The sequence below is a fragment of the Bos indicus genome, chromosome X, assembly GCF_029378745.1.
Source record: "Bos indicus isolate NIAB-ARS_2022 breed Sahiwal x Tharparkar chromosome X, NIAB-ARS_B.indTharparkar_mat_pri_1.0, whole genome shotgun sequence".
NCBI lineage: Eukaryota > Metazoa > Chordata > Mammalia > Artiodactyla > Bovidae > Bos > Bos indicus.
The window spans coordinates 82,335,729-82,354,741 of record NC_091789.1 but is presented as its reverse complement, the minus strand read 5'-3'; the positions used below and the strand labels follow the sequence as shown (position 1 = coordinate 82,354,741).

The window sequence follows — 19,013 nt, the reverse complement described above, 5'->3', positions numbered from 1 at the left end:
ATTAATATATGATAATTGCTTTTCTCTTTCTTACTTCACTCTGTATAATAGGCTCTAGGTTCATTCACCTGATTAGGACTGACTCAAATGTGTGCCTTTTTATGGCTAAGTAATATTCCATTGCATATATGTACCACAGCTTCTTTATGCATTCATCTGTTGATGACATCTAGGTTGCTTCTATGTCCTAGCTATTGTAAATAGAACTGCAATAAACATTGGTGTATACGTGTCTTTTTCAATTTTGGTTTCCTCAGGGTATATGCCTAGTAGTGGGATTGCTGGGTGATTTGGTGGTTTTATTCCTAGTTTTTAAAGAATCTTCATACTGTTTTCCATAGTGGCTGTAACAATTTACATTCCCACCAACAGTGCAAGAGGGTTCCCTTTTCTCCACACCCTCTCCAGCATTTATTGTTTGTAGAATTTTTGATGATGGATATTCTGACCAATGTGAGGTGATATCTCATTATAGTTTTTATTTGCATTTCTCTAATAATGAGCAATATTGAGCATCTTTTCATGTGTTTATTCATGTCAGGTATTTTATAGTACCTCACTTAATCTTCACAAAACAAACATTTAGTTGGCACTTTAAAAAAAACTTTTTATTTTGTGTTGGAGTATAGCCAATTAACAATGTTTTGATAGTTCTAGGTAAACAGCAAAGGGACTCAGCCATACATATACATGTATCCATTCTCCCCCAAACTGCCTTCCCATCCAGGCAGTAGTTGGCACTTTTATAATATCTATTTTCCAGATGAGGAAATTGAGGCTTAGAGATATGAAGAAAGTTGCTCAACATCAACCAGCAAGTAAGTAGATCTTGTTCTTAAACCCATGTCTATTTGACTTCAGAGACTGTACTCTTAACCTATACATTATAGAAAGAGTAATCCATTCCAGAATCTTCCTTGTAGTGGTACAGGTCCCAGCCTGGTTCCAGGATGGCCAGGTTGAAGCTATAGGAAATTTCTCAGTTGGGAAGAAGGTTACCAACCACTTGTGGCATGCAGGAACTTAATTTTTCTTCCTCTGTTCTTTTCCTTATTTTCTCCATCTCTTTTATAAAATACTCAATAGAAAGGGTCAGTATTCTTGGAAAAGGTACTTTACATTGAAAAATGGGTTCTACCATGTTTCCCCAGTGCCTCCCTCTGCCATCTTCTCTACCTCCCGTCTCTCTGCTCTAATAAGGAATCCAGCAGTGCTAGGGATTGTCAGCAGATTCCTGTTCAGAGGCAGGAACATGGACTAATCTCAGGAGTGAGATTTACTGTGGCCTTCATACATCCTTGAAGCCATAGCAGGAGGTCCCTAACTGTGTCACTAACATTAGTGTTTATCTCAGATTTGAGGATCAAAAAATTATTGATCCTATCAGCCAGACTTCTGTTGATTGATTACCCTGTCATATGTCTCAGGCTTACCATCCAAGGTTTCCTTACTAATTACTGGACTGCAAGTATGGGGAGAGCTGCTTCTGGACACAGAGCTATCACCTGCCTACTCAAAGGAACTACCTAAACTGGCTACCTCCTTAGCTCAAGAGTGTTCTCAAAGCTGAGGGCAGAGCCCTATCTAGTTTCAGTCTCAGGGCTGGAAGTAGCTCATCATTTCAGCATTTGTTTCTTGTTCTGGCTCTGCAAAGGCACTGATGATTCTTTTTTTTTTTAATTTATTTATTTTAATTAGAGGCTAATTACTTTACAATATTGTATTGGTTTTGCCATACATCAACATGAATCCACCACGGGTGTACACGTGTTCCCAATCCTGAACCCCCCTCCCACCTCCCTCCCCATACCATCCCTATATATGGAATTTAGAAAGATGGTAATGATAACCCTGTATGTGAGACAGCAAAAGAGACACTGATGTATATAACAGTCTTTTGGACTCTGTAGGGGTGGGGGGGATGATTTGGGAGAATGGCACTGAAACATGTATAATATCATATAAGAAACGAATCGCCAGTTCAGGTTCGATGCAGGATAGAGGCGCTGATGATTCTTGAAAGCAAAGATTAGAAAGTCAGCCATCTGATCCCTGCTGCTTTTGCCTGGTGGTTGGACAGATCATTGGAGGCCTGTTGGGCATTGTGGTACAGTGGAAGGAGCACTAGGTTAGGAGTCCAAAGATAGGGGTTTTAGTTCTGGCTCAGCTGGTAGGCTACAGTCCATGGGGTCGCTAAGAGTCAGCCACGACTGAGCGACTTCACTTTCACTTTCATGCATTGGAGAAGGAAATGGCAACCCACTCCAATATTCTTGTCTGGAGAATCCCAGGGACAGAGGAGCCTGGTGGGCTGCCGTCTATGGGGTCGCACAGAGTCGGACACGACTGAAGCGACTTAGCAGCAGCAGCAACGGACCTACTATGTCTTCCTGAATAGTTTATGTCCTCTCTGAGCCTTGATTTCCCCATTAATGGTTTTTTAAAGCTTTATTAAGAAAGAATTAATATACAGTAAAGTGCATATATTTCAAAGATACAGTTTGACAAGTTTTGACCTGTGTACACACTCATGAAACCATCACTATGATCAAAGTAATGGACATACCCATCACCCCCAAAAGTTGTCTTGTGTCTCTTTATCTCTCTCCCACTCTACTTTTTGTCCTTCCCTAGGCAACCACTAATATGCTTTCTCTCACTATAAATTAGTCTGTAGTTTTTACAGTTTTGCATAGCTAGAGTCATATGATATGTATTTTTTGGTAAGCTCTGGCTTCTTTCAAGCCAACAAAATTGTTTCAAGCCAACAAAACTCAACAAAATTATTTTGAGATTCATCCATGTTGTTGCATGTATCATTGGTTTGTTCTTTCCAACCTTCTTACCTTCCTTCTTTCCTTCCATTATTTATTTTGAGATGGTGTTAAATTTTATTAACATGGAAAGGTTTCCAAAACATATTTAAAAATTTAAAAGCAGCTTATAAGTCACATGTACTATATATATTGTCTTTGAAACAATTATATAGATATATATACATAGAAAAATCTGGAGGAATACATATCAAGGTAAAAATACTTGTCTTCAAGTGATTGGGATTATGGAGTTCTTTTTGCCTTCCTTCTTTGTTTTTCCAATTTTTCAATTGTGAAAATATGCAGCTGTTTTTAAAAGTAAGGAAATGTTACTTTATTTTGAATAGCTTTCTTCAGGTATAATTGACATACAATAAACAACTCACATTTAAAATGTGTAAAATGAGAAGTTTTGATATATGTATACATCATTAATCTATTACCATATTCAGGATAATGAGCATATCTATCATCCTCCAAAATCCTGTTCCTAACTACAGGCAACTATTGCTCTTCTTTCTATCACTATGGATTAATATGTATTTTCTAGATATTTTTATATAAATGGAATAAAAAGTAGACATTTTAAAATTCGCCTTCTTGTGCTCACTACAGTTGTTTTGAGTTTCACCCAACCTGTTGCATATATCTGTAGTTCATCCCTTTTTCTTGCTGAGTGCCATTTCTCGATGTGGATATACCACAATGTGTTTATCTATTTACATATTGACGGACATGATTGCTTCTAGGTTTTTTTACTATTACAAATATAGTTGCTACAAATATTTATGTACAAGTCTTGATGTGCACATATGCTTTCATTTTGGAGGGTTGCTGAGTCATTGTAACTCTATATTTAACCAGTTGAGGAATTTCTAAACTGTTTTCCAAAGTTATTGCACCACTTTACAGTCCTAGCAACTATGAGAGTTCCAGTTGTTCCAAATCCTCACTAACACTTGGTATGGTCAATTTAAAAAATGTTACATGTTTTAATGGGTGTGTATTGGCATCTCATTAGGTTTTAACTTGTATTTCCCTAATGACTAATGATGTTGAGCATTTTTTTCATGTGTTTGTTTACCACTCTTTGGAAAACTGTCAGTTCAAATCTTTTTGCTTATTTTCAGTCAGATTCTTTATTTTCTTGTTTTTGAAAATAAGAAATTATTCTCATGAACTCTGGAAATAAATCCTCCTTTATCAGATATATTTTTGCCAAATATTTTCTCCCAGTCTGTAGCTTGTTTTTTAATTCTCTCAAAAGTATATTTGAACCAGCACAATATTGTAAGGCAAATATCTTGCAATAAAATTTTTTTAAGTATATTTGAAGAATAAATTTAAAAATTTTGATAAAGTCAATTTTATTTATTTTTATACTTTGTGATCTTCATGCTCTATTTAAGAAATCTTTGTCTAACCAAAGTTCACTATGATTTTATCCTATGTTTTCTAGAAGTTTTATAGTTTTAATGTTACATTTAGGTCTATTATCCAATTTGAGTTAATTTTTGAGTATGGTGTGAGATATTAGTTCAACTTTGTTCTTTTCTGTGTGAATATTCAGTTGATTCAGTACCATTTGTTGAAAAATACTATCCTTCCCTATTGAGTTATTTTGACATTTTTAATTGAAAATCAACTGGCCATATATGTGTGGGCTCATTTTTGGACTCTGTTATGTTCCATTGAACAATATGTCTATCTTTATGCCCATACCATAATGTCTTAATTGCTGTAATTTTATAGTAAGTCTTAAAATCGGTCTACGGCCATACCACCCTGAACGCGCCTGATCTCGTCTGATCTCGGAAGCTAAGCAGGGTCAGGCCTGGTTAGTACTTGGATGGGAGACCGCCTGGGAATACCGGGTTAAAAAAAAAAAAAAAAGTCTTAAAATCAACTCATTATATATCTTCCAAATTTGTTCTTCAATGTAAAAATTATGTTTGCAATTATATATCCTTTACATTTACAAATTAATATGAGAATCAGTGCCAGATTCTATGAAAAAAAAAACTTTGCTGGGATTTTGATTGGGATTGTATTGTGTCTATAAGACAAATTGGGGGAGAATTAATATATGAACAATATTAAGTCTTCTGATGTATGAAAAAAATATATCCCTTCATTTATTTAGGTCTTATTCAATTTAGCTCATCAAAATTCTATAATTTTCACTGTAGAGGTCAAATTTTCCACAAGTGTGTCCATTATTTTCATCAAATTTATCCATAAGTATTTCAAGTTTCTGATGGTATTGTAAATGGCATTTTTACTTCAATTTTTAATTATTCATTGCTAATATATAGAAATACAATTGTTTTTTGTATTATACCTTGTGAACTTGTTTAACTCATTTATTACTTCTACTAATAGTAGCTTTTTATTAGTCTCTAAAGTTTTCTAGATAGACAATCATATTGTCTGTAGATAGAGATAGTTGTAAAACTATGTTGCTCTTATTTATAATCTGTATGTCTTCTATTTCTTCTTGTCTTATTTCTGGAATAAATATCACTTGGTCATTATTTTTATCCTTTTTATATATTGTTGGATTCAATTTACTAAAATGTTGTTAAGAATTTTACAACTGTGTTTATGAGGGATAATTCATTTGAAGTTTTCTTTCTTGTGATGTCTTTATCTGGTTATGGTATTAGGTTAACACTGGGCTCATAGAATGAGTTGTAAAGTATTGCCTCCTGTTTTATTTTTTGTAAGAGTTTGTGTTGGCTTATTATTATTTCTTCCTTAAATGTTTGTAATTCACCAGTGAAGCCATCTTGGTTAACCGTCTATGATTCTTTTTTTTAAAATATAAATTTATTTATTTTAATTGGAGGCTAGTTACTTTACAATATTGTATTGGTTTTGCCATACATGCCCTCTATGATTCTTGAGGGCCCTTTCATTTTTAACACTTTGCAGTTCTAGTAAGATGCTTACCGTCAATCTTCACATTTTAGATATGTGCATCTCTCTGTCTCCTTATTTTCTGTTACTGACTCCTGCCTCCTTTCCATACTCTATCAGGTGAATTCATGTCTGATAATCAGAGTTTCTAGGTGCTAACCAGCCCCCTCAGATAAAACTGATGAAACTGTTTCAGTCTGTAGTTCCTCTAAAGCACTGATGATTTGGGTTTAAGAACCACCACTCATATACATTAGCCATTAGAGTAGATAACTGACCACTGTCCTACACCAGTGGTTGCCAAATCAGTAGCCATAAGACATTAAGTAAAACCTGTCATCCCTTAAGGACTGAGACAGAAGTTAGAAAGACTGCCTTTTCAGACCTTATGTGGGTACTTCCAAGTGAGTCTCTCCGGGCTTCAGTCTATTTGTAAAATTAGAAACTTGATTTCTAGATCTTCTGATTCCAAAAATGGAAGTAAATAAACAGCAGCAGCACAGAGAAGGAGGTTAAATACAGTAATAAGAGGGTAGTAAGACAACTTATGTTTTCAGTGATTATTTGACTTTACAAGTTTTGACATTCAAAAGTAGGTAGCCCATCAAAGTTGGCATGTTTTAAGACAAAGTGTGGAAGGTTAAAAATGGGGTTTGTTTAGATGATGAATGCTTGGAAAAGAATGTTTTCCAGTACTGCTGTGCCAACCAAGAAAAACATTATCACATTCTAACGAAGAGAAAAAATAAAAAATGCCAGGACAAATATGAAAACACTTATGGGATTTTTAAATAAAGGCTTGTTACAGATCTGGAGAAGAGTTCTAGACACAGTGGATGGTGAGTAGCTATCAAAGTAAATGGACTTAGATAGGCTGAAAGCTGGAAGTAAAAGCTTCTCAATATAATGTTTATCAGAATATGGAAAAAGGTTTGGAATCAGCTTTCCTGAACAAGAGCATTACATTTATTCCCTGGAAAAATAGCTACCTAGCACTTAACTCTAAGCTCTGTACAAGGCTAAAGAAACAGAAAATGAAGCTCAGTTGAAGGTCACTCTCTAGTCAGCCACAGAGAGAATGATGGGCAGGGCTCCTGCCATCTCATTCCCTAAGGAAGACCAAAGTGTTGCATTTTTTTCTTTACAGCACCCTAGCTGATCCCTAAAGTGCTTTTATTTGCATCCTTTTAAATGTATTCCACCAGTGCTTTCAGTCATCTTACTAAGGTGTGCTGATCACCTGGCTAGATGTGCCAGCATACCATCAGCACAGTCCTGAGCTACCTGCCACCAACCCCACATGGTCCCCATGCCCTATCTATGCCATTCCTACTAGGCTCACTTATCACAACTAGGTTTAGTCTCTTTACTATGTTCTTGGGACTCTAAATAACAGTGGAGATGGGGCAGAAGCAGGAATATTTCTGGCAACAGAGACTCCAATTCATAGTGACATTTTCTCCGCTTAGCATTGGGTACTACAGTAACTGAGTACTAAGAAATTGGGTACTAAGCAAGCCTCAGAGTGTGGCCTCCTAATACTGTTTGCTAGTCTTTCATCATACTGTTCACCTTGTCCTGAAGCAGGGGCTCTTAAATGGGGACAGCTTTGCCCTCATGTCACCCCCCTTCACCTTTCTCTCTCATCCACCCTTACCCAGCTTTGCCTTTTCTTTGGCCTTGCTCCATCATTCCCTCATTTGAGCTTTTGTTAGTTCCCTCACAGTAACAGGAATTTGTGAAAGCCTGTAATTTATTTGGAGAGTTTGGCTCTTAGAATACCCTCTCCCCCTTTCCAACTCAGAGGGAGAGCTCAGAGAGTTTGGCTTTTGGCAGCCAAGGAGTGGGGAATCTGGTCTCACATTAGAGTTCTTTTCTGAGCAGCCTCCCTGTATTTCAAAGACTTTAGCCTGTGAGCCTGGGTAAGGAGCCAGAGCACTAATTGGGCACTTGAGTGAAAAGACTTTGAATATAAGGAAACTTGAGGGCCAATAGGTCCAGAATGGAGCTGGAGAGGCCAGGGTTCTGCTTTTGCACTGCCCAGGCTCAACAGAAACCCAGCTGGCAATGGGTGCTTAGAGGAAAAAAAGAGGGAGTGCCTAATGAATACAGACATTGTATTCACTTCAGGTACAGAGCTTTTGGGGGCCAACTTTTTGGGAGTACTTAACTCACTTAAGGGTAGTACTTGAAGCTGAAGAGAACTCTGGGACTCATTGGCAGAAAATTGTGAATGATAGGTTTGTACATATTTAATCCTTAAAGTCCTGGGCTACGTTGTACAGAAAGTTTATTAGTCAGAAATTAGGCACTTGCTTAGCACTTAGGACAGTTGCTCACTGGAAAAAAATGCTTTCTGCCTAATAGAACACTGTGGGGTGTTATCTCTGATTTTGCCAAGTCTTTTTATAAAGACCCTCTTTATAAATGACCCTTTATAAATATAAAGACCCTTTTTATAATGACCCTCTATATCTCCCATTAAAATTTATTTTTCACCCTTTGAACTCTCCCACATCTCAACTACTTCATCAAAAATACTTCTTTGTCTACCTCATGAGAGCAAGGGTAATATGTGTGTGTGTGAGTTGCTCAGTTGTGTCCGACTCTTTGTGACCACATGGACTGTAAACCCACCAGGCTCCTCCGTCCATGGAATTCTCCAGGCAAGAATACTGGAGTGGGTTGCCATTCCTTTCTCCAGGGGATCTCCCCAACTCAGGGACTGAACACAAGTCTCCTGCATTGCAGGCAGATTCTTCCTGTCTGAGCCACCAGGAAAGCCCAGGGGTAATATGTGGGACAAAAAAACTCTCTAGCTTTGATTCAAGGACTGTCAAGCATTCTAGAAAACCTCTACATGTCTTGTATTTTCCAAAAAAGGAAACTAAGTGCAAGAAAGATAAAGAATAACTGATAGCACTCTTTTATCATCAGCACGGTTATAATTATCATTATTTGTATTATCACTATTGGTTCTTTTTTTTAAATATAGTCATCCCTTGATTGTTTTTTGCTTATAAAATTTCCTCTGATAACTTTTCTTGCTAACAATTATGCTATTTTTCTTCAGTCATTAATCTAGCTATTAAATTACCTTTTTTATCTGGCGGCCCTTCCCCTGTCTGCTGTGCTGAGTGCATCTGACTGCACTCGTGGCCAGGAGAAGGTGGGCATATCTCTCCCAGGCATGTCACTGGGGGCCTGAGTGAGTCTTCTGCCTCTGATTAAGTTATGTTTGCTGTCATCCATTCTCTGGGGAGTCAGCTATCCAGAGCTCTGGTCTGTGTTGATGGTGCTGTAGGTCCTCTGGCTGTGTTCTCCACAAACATTTCATGTGGTCTCCATTTCTGGGAGCTCAAATCACAGCTACATTTTTTACCCCTCCAAGCTCTGTGAAAGACTAAGGGGCATGGAGTCTGGTATCATTTTCCTGCCTCATCCAGGATGGGTGGGTGGCCAAGTTGGGGGACAGAAGTGGCCCAAGATCCCTGCCCCTTCCTTCTTAGTAAGCCATTGTCCGAGCAAGCGCCTGGCTATGGGGTGAACTTGGGGGAGAGTATGTTCTCTTGATCACTTGTGGGGAGATCTCCTGAGACAGAGAGATCCAGTAGTGAGCAAGAGAAGGAGGAGACATGTGGAGACAGAGGCCACTGTGTCACAGTATCCTGCAGAGGATTCTTCATGGTGGGCAACCAGGGAAGGACATCAGATCAGATCAGATCAGTCGCTCAGTCTTGTCGGACTCTTTGCGACCCCATGAATAGCAGCATGCCAGGCCTCCCTGTCCATCACCAACTCCTGGAGTTCACTCAGACTCATGTCCATCGAGTCAGTGATGCCATCCAGCCATCTCATTCTCTGTCATCCCCTTCTCCTCCTGCCCCCAATCCCTCCCAGCATCAGAGTCTTTTCCAATGAGTCAACTCCTCACATGAGGTGGCCAAAGTACTGGAGTTTCAGCTTTAGCGTCATTCCTTCTAAAGAAATCCCAGGGCTGATCTCCTTCAGAATGGACTGGTTGGATCTCCTTGCAGTCCAAGGGACTCGCAAGAGTCTTCTCCAACACCACAGTTCAAAAGCATCAATTCTTCAGCACTCAGCCTTCTTCACAGTCCAACTCTCACATCCGTACATGACCACAGGAAAAACCATAGCCTTGACTAGACGAACCTTTGCTGGCAAAGTAATGTCTCTGCTTTTCAATGTGCTATCTAGGTTGGTCATAACTTTTCTTCCAAGGAGTAAGCGTCTTTTAATTTCATGGTTGCAGTCACCATCTGCAGTGATTTTGGAGCCCAAAAAATAAACTCTGACACTGTTTCCACTGTTTCCCCATCTATTTGCCATGAAGTGATGGGACCAGATCTTCATTTTTTGAATGTTGAGCTTTAAGCCAACTTTTTCACTTTCCACTTTCACCTTCATCAAGAGGCTTTTTAGTTCCTCTTCACTTTCTGCCATAAGAGTGGTGTCATCTGCATATCTAAGGTTATTGATATTTCTCCCAGCAATCTTAATTCCAGCTTGTGTTTCTTCCAGTCCAGCATTTCTCATGATGTTCTCTGCATATAAGTTAAATAAACAGGGTGACAATATACAGCCTTGACAAACTCCTTTCCCGATTTGGAACCAGTCTGTTGTTCCATGTCCAGTTCTAACTGTTGCTTCCTGACCTGCATACAAATTTCTCAAGAGGCAGATCAGGTGGTCTGGTATTCCCATCTCTTTCAGAATTTTCCACAGTTTCTTGTGATCCACACAGTCAAAGGCTTTGGCATAGTCAATAAAGCAGAAATAAATGTTTTTCTGGAACTCTCTTGCTTTTTCCATGATCCAGCGGATGTTGGCAATTTGATCTCTGGTTCCTCTGCCTTTTCTAAAACCAGCTTGAACATCAGGAAGTTCACGGTTCACATATAGCTGAAGCCTGGCTTGGAGAATTTTAAGCATTACTTTACTAGCATGTGAAATGAGTGCAATTGTGCAGTAGTTTGAGCATTCTTTGGCATTGCCTTTCTTTGGGATTGGAATGAAAACTGACATTTTCCAGTCCTGTGGCCACTGCCGAGTTTTCCAAATTTGCTGGCATATTGAGTGCAGCACTTTCACAGCATCATCTTTCAGGATTTGGAATGGGCATAGTCATTAGTGCATCCTGGGGCTGGCACAAGCTGGGTTTTCTCCTGGGGCCATTGCTCCCTTCCAGGACTGCTTCTTTGGTTGAATTACTTGGGGCATGAGGGCTTAGGATAGACTGTTCTGAGGAGGAAAGGAGACCCAGCTATGTGGCAATGGGGTGAGCACTGTCAGCCTGGTTTTCAGGTGGCCTTCTTGTCCTGTTGGCTCTCAGTAGGTGCCCCAAGGGGATAAGAAGGACCTTGTCCAGCCTTGAACATCCTTGGGATGCTTGAGCCCCTGACTCATATGTTCTTAGCCAAGGAAAAGATTTGTCATCTCCAGGCCACTGAGATGGTTCTTCCCTTGCCCCTAAGGACCAGTCTGACCCTCCTGTCATGGCTTGTCCTATCATGCCTTCGGGAGCTGAGCAGGTGATCCTGCAGTTCTGCTCTGTTTCATTTCTCTCCAGTTAGCCACATTCTTGTTCCCTGCTGCCCTGCCCCTCCTCATTGGGTGCTTGGGCTGTGTGTGTGTGATGTTTCTTTCCTTCATGGCAAGCCAACCGTGTATTGAGGATTCACCATGTGCTGTGTGTGGCTCAGAAAGCCCATCCTGTGGTCCCTGTACTCTGAACCATGAGGGCAGGGAGGGAGCTGTTCCATTCAAGGCAGAAGGACTAGATGGCCCTCTTGCAAATGGAATTCTGCCTCTTCAAGAATGCAATGTGAAGTTCCCTGCATCTATTGGTAATACAAGGATTTCACATTTTTTAGAACTATGGTGAGCATATGTATGTACTTTTTTAGAATTGGTACTAGAAATTGGTGGCTTCCTAGGTGGTGCTAGTGGTAAATAACCTGCCTACCAATGCAGGAAACATAATGAGGTGTGGGTTCGATCCCTGTGTCAGGAAGATCTGCTGGAAGAGGGCATGGCAACCTATTCTAGTATTCATGCCTGGAGAATCCCATAGACAGAGGAACCTGGTGGGCTACCATCCACAGGGTCTCAAAGAGTCGGACACGACTGAAGCAACTTAGCATGTACACACACACTAGAAGTTGAGGGGCTTCCCTGGCAACTCAGTGGTAAAGAACTCAACCGCCAATGCAGGAGACACAGGTTCAGTCTCTGGATCAGGAGGATCCCCTGGAGTAAGAAATGGCAACCCACTCCAGAATTTTTGCCTGGGAAATCCCATGGACAGAGGAGCCTGGCAGGCTACAGTCCATGTGGTCACAAAGAGTTGGACATGACTGAGTGACTGAGCACATACACATACATCCTTAATCTAGCAACTTTTCTTTTCACTTAGAATGTCTGACCTCTCTGAAAATCTTCAAATAAAAATTTTATTCTGGTCTTAAACCATGTGATTTATACATTTTTGTGCATGCGTGGGTGCACAGTCATATGTGACTCTTTGCAACCCCATGAACTGTAGCCCAGCAGGCTCTTCTGTCCATGGGATTTTCCTGAAAAGAATACTAGAGTGGGCTGCCATTTCCTCCTCCAGGGATTTTTCCTGACCCAGGGAATGCTCTATGTAAAAAGTATCCCCTATTCTACTGTGAGATCCTTGACCACAAAGACCTTATGTCACTTATTTAGCACCCTCAGTGCTGTAGGATAGCTATGTGTTTGGGCCAGAGAGGATGTTAAATAACTGTTAAACAGATGAATAGCTTCATTTTAAAATGTACGTTTAGCATCAAAAGCTATATCAAAGTAATTTTCCCTATTATACCTCCCATGAAGTGTGGCTAAAAGCACTGGCCATTAAATATAAAACACATATAAGAAGACTGAAAGGTAAAGAGAAGAAAGCTGATGGACTAAGTATCTCAAGACTCAAGGAACAACACAGTGGTGAATTAACTGTGTTTTGTTTTTGGTTTTGGTTTTTTTTGCCTCATATATCTTATACAGGGAGCTGAGGAAACTTACAACTGGGAAATGCCAATACGGACAGATAAAATGAGCACCAAGAAAATCCTGATTTCTCTAACCAAAAGACCAAGAAAGGAGCAGCCTAGCAAGACAGAAAAGTTTTAGACAATAGCCACTCTACTCCAACCAAACACCATGGGGAAAAATGTGTCTCTTCTGACCTTTACCAAAAAGGCCTAATAAGGAAACTCGACTTATAAAGTCACCCAGTTGTAACAAGGTGCCCTAATCTGTCCCTCTACCATTCCAAGGTAGTATTAGAGAAAACTGAGTAGGGAGCCAGAAATTTCATTCCCTCTTAGTGGCAACAAGGCCTATTCCTAAAACACTGTGTCAGTGGAGACCATGCAGGGAGACTGGACATTCACCCTTGCTAGACTGTAACCTCCAGTTCTCCCCCCACTTCTGAAGAGGTACAAAGATGGTGTCAGTGAATGCCAAGTAGGAAACTAGGACATTTAGCATCACTCAGTATACGATCCGTTGAAGCAACATGGAAAATAATAAGAAAAGACTCTTACCTCTCACAACCAGTTAAGTATCAGAGGAAGACAAGTGGGGATCTTGAACACCAACCCCTGCTCACCATAACAATGCACCTATCCTCCCCATGGTATCCATGGAGGCTAAGCAGGGAACCTGGACTTCCATCCCCATCTCTTCCACCCTATCTAGAAATAATGAGGAGATACCTTGCTGGCACACTGTCATAGTAGGCCTACTAAAACACAAGGTTTAAGTAAGACATGAAGCCTTATGATATTCAAAATGCCCAAGGTACAACAGATAAACCACTTGTCACACCAAAGATTAAGAAAATCTCAACTTCAATGAGAAAAGAAAATTAACTGCCACCAACACTAAGATGACACAGATGTTGAAATTATTTGACAAACATTTTAAATATAAATTTTGTTCATGACAAGCATTTTAAAGCACCCACTATTAAAATGCTTTAATAAGCAATTACAATCATACTTGAGATGAGTGAAACAATACTAAGTCTCAGCAACTAAATAGAGAATATAAAGAAGAAACAATGGAAATTTTAGAACTAAAACATAGAACTGAAATAATGATAATTTTAAAAATTTCACTGGATGAGTTCCATTAAATAATGGAGAGGGCAGAGGAAAGAATGAGTAAACTTGAAGATAGAACAATAAAATAATCTAATGTGAACAAGAGGGGGAAATAAATTTTTAAAAAATGAACAGAGCATCAGAGAACTGTGGTCCTATAACAAAAGATGTAATGTTCCTGTCATCATAAGAGTGCTGGATGGAGAGGAGAAAGAAGGTGCAGCTGAAAAATTACTCAGAGAAATAATGGCTGAAAATCTCCCAAATTTGACAAAAGACAAACCTACAGTATTAAGAAGCTAATGAACTACAAAGAGGATGAACTCAAAGAAATCTATGCCAAAACACATCAGAGTCAAAGTTCTGAAATATAAACACACACTAATTTTGAAAATATTGAGAGAGAAGTGATACCCTAATTAAGGGAAAAGCCATCAAATGATAGTGGATTTCTCATAAACAAAACAAAACAAAACACAGAGGGCAGAAGTAAGAAGTGATAAAACATTTTTCAAGCTCTAAAAGAAAAAACTGTCAACTCGGAATTGCATATCCAGTCAAACTGTGCTTCAGGAAAGGAGGAGGAAATCTAGGCATTTTCAAATGAATGAATACCAAGAGAATTTGTCACCAGCAGACCTACCTTTAAGGAATGGCCACCAGCAGACCTACCTTTAAAGAATGGCCAAAGGAATTTCTCCAAACAGAAAGGAAACAATAGAAAATGGAATCTTGGATCATCAAGAAGGAAGAAAGAACTCTCTGCAACCTCATGAACTCTGTCACATCAGGTTCCTCTGTCCTCCACTCTCTCCTAGACTTTGCTCAAATTCATGTCCATTGAGTCAGTAATGTTTCTAGCCATCTCATCCTCTGCTGCCCGCTTCTCCTTTTGTCTTCAATCTTTCCCAGCATCAGGGTCTTTTCCAGTGAGTTGGCTCTTCACATCAGATGGCCAAAGTATTGGAGCTTCAGCTTCAGCATCAGTCCTTCCAATGAGTATTCAGGGTTGATTTCCTTTAGGATTGACTGGTTTGATATTGCAGTCCAAGGGACTCTCAAGAGTCTTCTCCAGCACCACAATTCAAAAGCATCAATTCTTCATCACTCAACCTTCCTTATGGTCCAACTCTCACAAATCAATGATTGTCCTTGCAAATGGTCTAAATACATTAAATAAAAAACAGAGATTGGCAGGAAAAAAAATACCCCAACCATAAGCTGTCTACAAGTAACTTCAAATATATATCTCCAGGGAATCATGCTGGGTGAAAAAGCCAGTTTCAAAAAGTCACAGATTATATGACTCAATTTATATCTTTCATGAAATACTATTATAGTATAAACACTGTTTAGTTCTTTGAAAGTGAAAGTGTTAGTTGCTCAGTCATGTCTGACTCTTTGCAATCCCATGGACTATAGCCTGCCAGGCTCCTCTGTCCATGGAATTCTCCAGGCAAGAATACTGGAGTGGGTGGCCATTCCCTTCTCCAGGAGACATTGCAGGCAGATTCTTTACCATCAGAGCCACTAGGGAAGCCCTTAAATATAAAGCACAAAACTCTAAAACTCCTAGAAGATAACTTAGGGTAAACTTCGATGACCATGGGTTTGATTACAGCTTTTTAGGTTCAAGACCAAGTCGTAATCCATGAAAGAAATAACCAGACTTCATCAAAATTTAAAACTTCTGCTCTGCAAAAGACAATGTCAAGAGAATGAGAAGCTAAGCCACAGATGGAGAGAAAATATTTGCAAAAGACATATCTGATAAAGGACTGTTATCCAAAATGTACAAAGACCTCCTGAGACTCAGCAATGAGAAAATGATCAACCCAGTTAAAAAAAAAAAATGGCCCAAAGACGTTAACAGACAGCTCATCAAAGAAAATATATAGATGACAAATAAACATATTAAAAGATACACAATGCTATATGTCATCAAGAAAATGGACTCTGTGGGAGAGGGCGAGGGTGGGATGATTTGGGAGAATGGCATTGAAACATGTATAATATCATATCTGAAACGAATCGCCAGTCCAGGTTCGATGCATGATACATGATGCTTGGGCCTGGTGTACTGGGATGACCCAGAGGGATGGTATGGGAAGGGACGTGGGAGGGGGGTTCAGGATGGGGAACACGTGTACACTCGTGGTGGATTCATGTTGATGTATGGCAAAACCAACACAATATTGTAAAGTAATTAGCCTCCAATTAAAATAAATAAATTTATATTAAAAAAAGAAAATACAAATGAAAGCAATGAGATGCCACTACATATCTATCAGAATGACCAAAATCTAGGACACTGACACCACCAAATGCTGGTAAGGATGTAGAGCAACAAGAACTCTCACTCATTGTTTTTGGGAATGCAAAATAGTACAGCCACTTTGGAAGAAAGCTTGGCAATTTCTTCCAAATCTAAACATACAATTTAGCATGCTCCTTAGTGTTTAACCAAATGAGTCAAGAACATACATCAACACAAAAATTTATACACATCTATTTATAGCAGCTATATTCATAATTTGCCAAAATGTAGAAGCAACCAAGATTCCTTCAGGGAGTGAGTTAATAAATAAACTGTGGTACATCTAGACAAAGAAATATTATTCAGTGATGAAAAAAAATCTTTCAAGTCATGAAAATACATGGGGGAAATTTATTTATTTATTTTAATATAAATTTATTTATTTTAATTGGAGGCTAATTACTTTACAATATTGTAGTGGTTTTGCCATACGTCGACATGAATCCACCACGGGTGTACACGTGTTCCCCATCCTGAACCCCCTCTCCCACCTCCCTCCCCATAGCATCCCTCTAGGTCATCCCAGTGCACCAGCCCCGAGTACCCTGTATCATGCATCGAACCTGGACTGGTGATTCATTTCACATATGATAATATACATGTTTCAATGCCATTCTCCCAAACCATATCAGCCTCGCCCTCTCCTACACAGTCCAAAAGACTGTTCTATACATCTGTGTCTCTTTTCTGTCTCTCATACAAGGCTATCATTACCATCTTTCTAAATTCCATATATATGCATTATTATACTGTATTGGTGTTTTTCTTACTGGCTTACTTCACTCTGTATAATAGGTTCCAGTTTCATCCACCTCATTAGGACTGATTCAAATGTATTCTTTTTAATGGCTGAGTAATACTCCATTGTGTACATGTACCACAGCTTTCTTATCCATTCATCTGCTGATGGACATCTAGGTTGCTTCCATGTCCTGGCTATTATAAACAGTTCTGTGATGAACATTGGGGTACACATGTCTCTTTCAATTCTGGTTTCCTCGGTGTGTATGCCCAGCAGTGGGATTGCTGGGTCATATGGCAGTTCTATTTCCAGTTTTTAAAGGAATCTCCACACTGTTCTCCATAGTGGCTGTACTAGTTTGCATTCCCACCAACAGTGTAAGAGGGTTCCCTTTTCTCCACACCCTCTCCAGCATTTATTGCTTGTAGACTTTTGGATAGCAGCCATTCTGACTGGCATAAAATGGTACCTCATTGTGGTTTTGATTTGCATTTCTCTGATAATGAGTGATGTTGAGCATCTTTTCATGTGTTTGTTAGCCATCTGTATGTCTTCTTTGGAGAAATGTCTGTTTAGTTCTTTGGCCCATTTTTTGATTGGGTCATTTATTTTCCTGGAATTGAGCTGCAGGAGTTGCATGTATATTTTTGAGATTAATTCTTTGTCAGCTGCTTCGTTTGCTATTATTTTTTCCCATTCTGAAGGTTTTTTTTTTTTTTTCCACCTTGCTTATAATTTTCTTTGTTGTGCAAAAGCTTTTAAGTTTAATTAGGTCCCATTTATTTATTTTTGCTTTTATTTCCAATATTCTGGGAGGTGGTTCATAGAGGATCCTGCTGTGATTTATGTCAGAGAGTGTTTTGCCTATGTGTTCCTCTAGGAGTTTTATAGTTTCTGGTCTTGCATTTAGATCTTTAATCCATTTTGAGTTAATTTTTGTGTATGGTGTTAGAAAGTGTTCTAGTTTCATTCTTTTACAAGTGGTTGACCAGTTTTCCCAGCACCACTTGTTAAAGACATTGTCTTTTCTCCATTGTATATTCTTGCCTCCTTTGTCAAAGATAAGGTGTCCATAGGTACATCAATTTATCTCTGGGCTTTCTATTTTGTTCCATTGATCTATATTTCTTTGAATCAGTACTATACTGTCTTGATGACTGTGGATTTGTAGTAGAGCCTGAAGTCAAGCAGGTTGTTTCCTCCAGTTCCATTCTTCTTTCTCAAGATTGCTTTGGATATTTGAGGTTTTTTTGTATCTCCATACAAATTGTGAAATTAATTGTTCTAGTTCTGTGAAAAATACCATTGGTAGCTTGGTAGGGATTGCATTGAATCTATAGATTGCTTTGGGTAGTATACTCATTTTCACTATATTGATTCTTCCGATCCATGAACATGGTATATTTCTCCATCTACTTGTGTCCTCTTTGATTTCTTTCACCTGTGTTTTATAGTTTTCTATATATAGGTCTTTTGTTTCTTTAGGTAGATATATTCCTAAGTATTTTATTCTTTTCATTGCAATGGTAAATGGAATTGTTTCCTTAATTTATCTTTCTGTTTTCTCATTGTTGGTGTATAGGAATGCAAGGGATTTCTGTGTGTTGATTTTATATGCTGCGAATTTACTATATTCATTGATTAGCTCTAGTAATTTTCTGGTGGAGTCTTTAGGGTTTTCTATGTAGAGGATCATGTCATCTGCAAACAATGAAAGTTTTACTTCTTCTTTGCCAATCTGGATTCCTTTTATTTCTTTTTCTGCTCTGATTGCTGTGGCCAAAACTGCCAAAACTATGTTGAATAGTAATGGTGAGAGTGGCCACCTTTGTCTTATTCCTGACTTTAGGGGAAATGCTTTCAATTTTTCACCATTGAGGATAATGTTTGCTGTGGGTTTATCATATATAGCTTGTATTGTGTTGAGGAATGTTCCTTCTATTCCTGATTTCTTGAGGGTTTTTTTTTTTTTTTTTAATCATAAATGGATGTTGAATTTTGTCGAAGGCTTTCTCTTCATCTATTGAGATAATCATATGGTTTTTATTTTTCAATTTGTTAATGTG

General features: G+C 38.8%; 1 protein-coding gene and 1 pseudogene across 1 annotated transcript in view; both read left to right on the top strand.

The window, feature by feature from the left end:
• Positions 1–19,013, top strand: part of SLC16A2 (solute carrier family 16 member 2) — a 132,247-nt gene that overhangs the window by 90,692 nt on the left and 22,542 nt on the right. The gene's annotated exons all lie outside the window — the stretch shown is intronic.
• Positions 4,584–4,698, top strand: LOC139181753 (5S ribosomal RNA; annotated as a pseudogene).